At 34.9% G+C, this 5,572-nt stretch overlaps 1 long non-coding RNA gene across 1 annotated transcript; it reads left to right on the top strand.

Annotated features, from left to right (window-relative positions):
• The first annotated feature begins 835 nt into the window (after window positions 1–835).
• On the top strand, window positions 836–2,255 carry LOC125669356 (uncharacterized). Its single transcript, XR_008800948.1, has 2 exons — window positions 836–1,311; window positions 1,789–2,255. It is a non-coding gene; the product is annotated as an uncharacterized LOC125669356 (long non-coding RNA).
• Window positions 2,256–5,572: the final 3,317 nt, after the last annotated feature.

The following is a 5,572-nucleotide window of genomic DNA, read 5'->3' as shown; positions in this document are numbered from 1 at the left end:
ATCACCACGCCAGTTACTGTAAACCAACTTTTATTCGCAGCTACTTTTATTTCGCGATTTACCTGCGGTAAACTGGTTAGCGGCGAGTAATTTTCGCAATCGATCCTTATTCGGGCCTGTGACAATTTGAATGACAATTATTGAGAGATAAAAGCACTCACATTTTTTTGTAAACAAGGCCATGTTTTGTTTACAAATATTGATCGGTTAATAACAACAGATACATGTTTATAACGAAATCAGATGTTACAAACACTAAAAACTGTTTAATTGTGCTTAGAATAAACTTGTAAATTGAAAAAAAATAAATAAATCTGCTTTGAACGAAACTTTTACTAGTATATTTAAGCTATAGAAACAAAAAATTTCACGAGCCTTGCTTACATCACAAAGAAATTAGAATTGTGATCTCTGAATCCCTTTGTAACTCGAAATTAGGAATATAAGTACCATAGTTAAGCATTGTAAACATTAAAAATGTAAAATGACATTTCAAAATGTTCAGCTCAAATCTTGACTATGCCCCTCTAATGATAAAACATAATCATGTACATGTATGGTTTTTCCATACTTGTGAATAATAATTACCGTTTAGAGGTAGAACATAAGATTTGTAGCTTATGTGTTTAAACAGTGGCATGGGGAATTCTTATTAATCAATCAATATTTTTAGAGTACTAAATGTTATTAACCCATACTTATGCTACTCACCACCTCTTCATCTTGAACCGACGGGGGTCAGGAAAATGATGGATTTAGGAAATAAACCCACAACTGCAGCGTTATTTCATTGGCGAATACACGATATCATGTGTCTAATATCCACACACTATGCAATAGCACATTTTCGAGTTAGTGCCGGAACGCGTGTTTATTCTAGATTTTATATAACGTGATCACGTGATTTCAAGATTTGGTTAGCCTTCGATACTTCCGGTAAAATAGCATCTGTTGGGAAGAAACGAAGGGATCAAAAGCAAGATACTACTGCTCAGGGTGAGGACTCGTGGAAGATGGGAAAGTATGGTTATACAAAAAACATTATATTCTATCCCTTTCTGGCACAGACAAAAGATCCGAAAAGCGTGATTAAAGTTGATGAAACAAATAGATTACGAACCTTCGAAACATCATGGACTTGTACTAGTTATAGACTGTACTCCAAACACTTCGTAGATTGAACGCCTACAAAGGAAAACCCCTACCTGACTGTTTGCCAACAACAACTATAAACAGCCTTTGAAGTTGAAAAGTACGAGTTATTTCGACAAGCGGGACGTCGAGCCATCCATCTCACAGTAGCATGAACTGGTTTGTAATTTATATTTTACAAATTAATTCAATGACTGTTCACTATTAATTCCCATACATGTATATATATATATACATTCTGAATATGTTTATAAAGTTTGTTCAACAAATTATAAAAAATTGCATTGGACATAGTGGAACACTGCGAAAAACAGTGTTGGTGGTGCTAGGAGGGGGGGGGGTCTCAATTTTATATGCGAGGAAATAGACTCATTAGATACTATATTTGGGTAGCAACCTAATGGAGTGTAATATAACTGCTTTCATTTAAAGCTTTATTTAACCTATATGCTTCAGTAATGTTTCGTTTGGTATAAAAACGTTTTTGAAATCAGACACCCCCCCCATTTTTTCAAGTGAAGTAGAGACAAATGCGGTGTCGAAGTGCCGCCCCCTTGGTTGCACATTAAAACACTGGTATTATGTTTAAAATATTCAGTACAGCCACAAAATTTATTTTTATTATTCTTTTTCCAGATATTGAAACTTTGTTTTAGTGATGATAATTATTCCACTAATCGCAATTATATTGGTTTCTCGTCACCTCGAAACATCAAGAAAACAGCTGAAATGGAAGTACAGACCGATATAAGAATGGAAGAAATGACAGAGCTTCTGGATTTGAAGTCGAAATCCTAGAACCCTGATGTTGTTTGTCCAGAGAGTCGCGTTTACACCCAGTGACGGGAGCGTGAAACAGCATACTGGAGTGTCATTGAATATTTGCACTTTCCATTATCGCAACAATAGATTCTAGATCGATTAGAGAATATTCATGAAAATGTGGGAGCATTTTTTATAAAGTGTATTATAATTTAATGATAGAATGTTGTCATTTATGTTCTAATGAACCGTTATGCACTGGAAAATTGAACGTGTTTTAAGTTTCAAATGCAAACTAGTGCTACTGTAATTTCAAATAAAGTTTATTATCTATCTTCTAATTTGTTTTGAATATTTCTTAGATTGATTATAGTTACCCTCTTGGAATACTTTAATATCAGTTACTTGGATATTATTACCAATCCATGATCAATTCGTAACATAAAAATGACAGTGGTGATGTTCAAATGTTCATGATGATAATAAAACATAGCCACCAATCAGAGTATAAAAATGCTAGCTTTGAAATATCAAGACAATTTTCAAAATGATCAACAACAGTTAGTACAAAAACGAAAGGAACTAAACAGCTGTTGGGAAATGAGAAATTACGATATACAAAAACATGAAAAATCAAATATATGTTGATGATTGAATGACATACCACAATGGGAATGATATCTGACATGGTGTGATACTTTTACCATATATTTTTGCTTAGCAGTAATATAATCTATTTTTAATATATGACAAAATTGGAACCAAATTTGAAACAACACAAAAACTTGCGCAACACAGATACAACTTTCAGACACAATTTGTCCTGACTGGTGCACCAGCACCCATACATTGTAAGGATTTGACGTCTGCCTCGTTACTGGAATCCAGTCCGATTTAATGGCAACTGTTCTGAGCATTTATGACATTTGTACACTTTCAATATGGTTTGAAGTGATTAATCTGAACCCATTTTCGTTCTTGTAAGACTGTACACAGAATCCTGTGTGTACGTTATATAATATCGCAAGTTTGAATGTCTGAAATTGGCTTAAAATTCAGACACTTGTTCCATGTGATGAAATGACTTTAATTAATCCCGTTCCCGTTTTCTTCGATGTTAAATCAGTGACGGATTTAGGATTTTCGACCGGGGGGGGGGGGGGGGGTGTGTGAAAGTAAAGTTTTAGCCAAAATAGTAAGCCATTTTGGGTGAGAAATCGTGAGTTTTTTTACTTGCATTATTTTTGAATTTGTGGCGAAAGGTGGGAGGACTGTTGGACCCTCCCCCCTCTAAATCCGCCACTGGTGCAGTGCATCAAAAGTTCTTCTGGTACTTACTGAACAATTGGTTCAATATTACACGACCGAATCACATTTTACCAGACCGAAATTCTATAGACAAATTAAAACACTTTGTTTAATATAATTTTATTCACGACAATGTTCAAGTGGTATTACCTCTCAGTTCCACTGCAATCTCGCACAACTCTGAACTAACTAAAAAATTTCTACAAAAGAAACAAGATACCGCTCGATCCGAAAAAAAAAAAGAGCCTAAGGTCTGTCACTTTCCATTAAAAAATCGATTAAAAAAAGTTATCTCTTATCATTTTGAAACTTGACGTTTTAAAACCGGAAATGCCTAGGGCTAACCAAATCTGAGGGCGCGTGTAAAATTCGGGTAAAAACGGTGTTCCGGCAGTAACTCGAAAATGTGCTATTAACGAAATTCGGAATAGAGACAACAGAACGGCGTGACATCTTCACAGTATTCCCTCTTTAGGCACGTTTCCGGTGTTCATGCACTGTGTCGTATACACACCCTGTCGCGCACCTGTCCCTGACACCTGATAATTGGATTATTAACCAAGCCATCAAAGACAATTTTCTTTAATCTATAGATATTCCCACACTTTCAATGTTCCCCTGTAACCTTCCAACTGTATGATGGTCTGTTATTCATTTTAAAATGATATAATTCGAAGTAATCAATATTGATAAATTAAACAGTTTAGATATAAAAGAGCTATTTTATGATGATATTGCGGGTCAATTTTTTCATAGTAGTGCCTATATGTATATCAAAAAGCATTAAATATTCATATTGGTAAAGGTTTTACGAGAATGGACACATTGCGAAGATTTTTGAAAGCGAACTTAATTCATGCTCACATGCATATACATGTATAATGCAGACTCGTTTTGACGATTGTTTTATGAAGAAATATTACCCAACGACAATGAAATAATAAATATAAATATGGATGGACATATTGTAATAGTTCGTTAAAAAGTAGTAGGAAGGACATTATTTTGTGCAGGCGGACATATAGTGACACTTTGGACAAAATTGGGCGGACATATTGTGCAGGCGGACATATTAGGACAGTTTGGTCCAATATTGGGCGGACATATAACGAAGACGGACATATTGTGCAGGCGGACATATAGGGACTCAACAGACGTTCAAGGACTGGTTCACGACTAGAGATATTCACGATAATGAGATTCTCGCGAATCTCGCGAAATTTTATCGCTCCCAAATAATAGTTGGTTTACTGTATCTAGCTTTCGCTGATTTAAAGAAATATATAATCAACTTTGTACTCTTGTATTGAGCGCCAAATTAACATAAACTCAAATAATAGAAGGCATATTTAATTATTTGAAGATATCATCAATTCATTTAATGCGAGCAACAAATTACATATCTCCGTAAATAATTAATATCTTCAATTCTGAATTATTGCGCACATTAATTGAATTGTTGCTAGCATTTATCATTCCGCTGAATTGATGAGCTCGCATTAATTGAATTGATGCGCGCTACAATTCAGTTGAAGAGAGCAATAATTCAATTATTGCAAGCATTAAATGAATTATTGCTCTCTTCAATTGAATTGTTGCGCGCAATTAATCCAATTATTGATATCATATTAATGAGTGACGCCTCCATATGAGTGAAATGTTCTCGTGAAGGACGTTACACAATATACAATCAATCAATCATATTAATGCGCGCAATAATATTGAATTGATGCTCTCCTCAATCGAATTAATGATATCATTGATTCAGTTGATGCGCGCAATAATTCTTTTAGAGAGAGAGCAACTACATGAATATAATTAGAGACATCTTCAATTCAACAAATCCACAGTAATATTGAATTGTTGCTCGCATTAATTCCTTATATGAAAGCGTTATAATTAGTTAAAGATATCTTCAATTAGAGAGATCATCAACTCATTTGCATCGATCTCCAAATCTAAAGTTGCGAGCAATAATTCCACCACTTTGATGCGCCCATCACTGGAATCGATGAGAGCAATAAACTGAATTGATGCGCGCATCAAAGCAATCATTGCTCTCATCAGTTGAAGTAATGCATGTATCAATATGGTGGATTTATTTCTTCAGCATACACTATCTTTTGATGCTTGCATATTGATACATGTATGACTAAGCATAGCAGGCACTGTATGAGAAAAAAGTTTTTGAAGTTTCCCTAGTATATTCCCTTTGTTCCATACTGTGGTCCCACCCAAAGTGAGGGAATAATTTGAGCAAACTTGAATCTACACTTCGTGTGGATGTTTGCAAATTAACATTACTATTCCTGGTCGGTCGCGGTAACTCAGTGGTAGGGCCTTCGCTTCT

The sequence above is a fragment of the Ostrea edulis genome, chromosome 3, assembly GCF_947568905.1.
Source record: "Ostrea edulis chromosome 3, xbOstEdul1.1, whole genome shotgun sequence".
Lineage (NCBI taxonomy): Eukaryota > Metazoa > Mollusca > Bivalvia > Ostreida > Ostreidae > Ostrea > Ostrea edulis.
The sequence above is the reverse complement of the archived record's forward strand: the minus strand, read 5'-3'. Positions and strand labels throughout refer to the sequence as shown.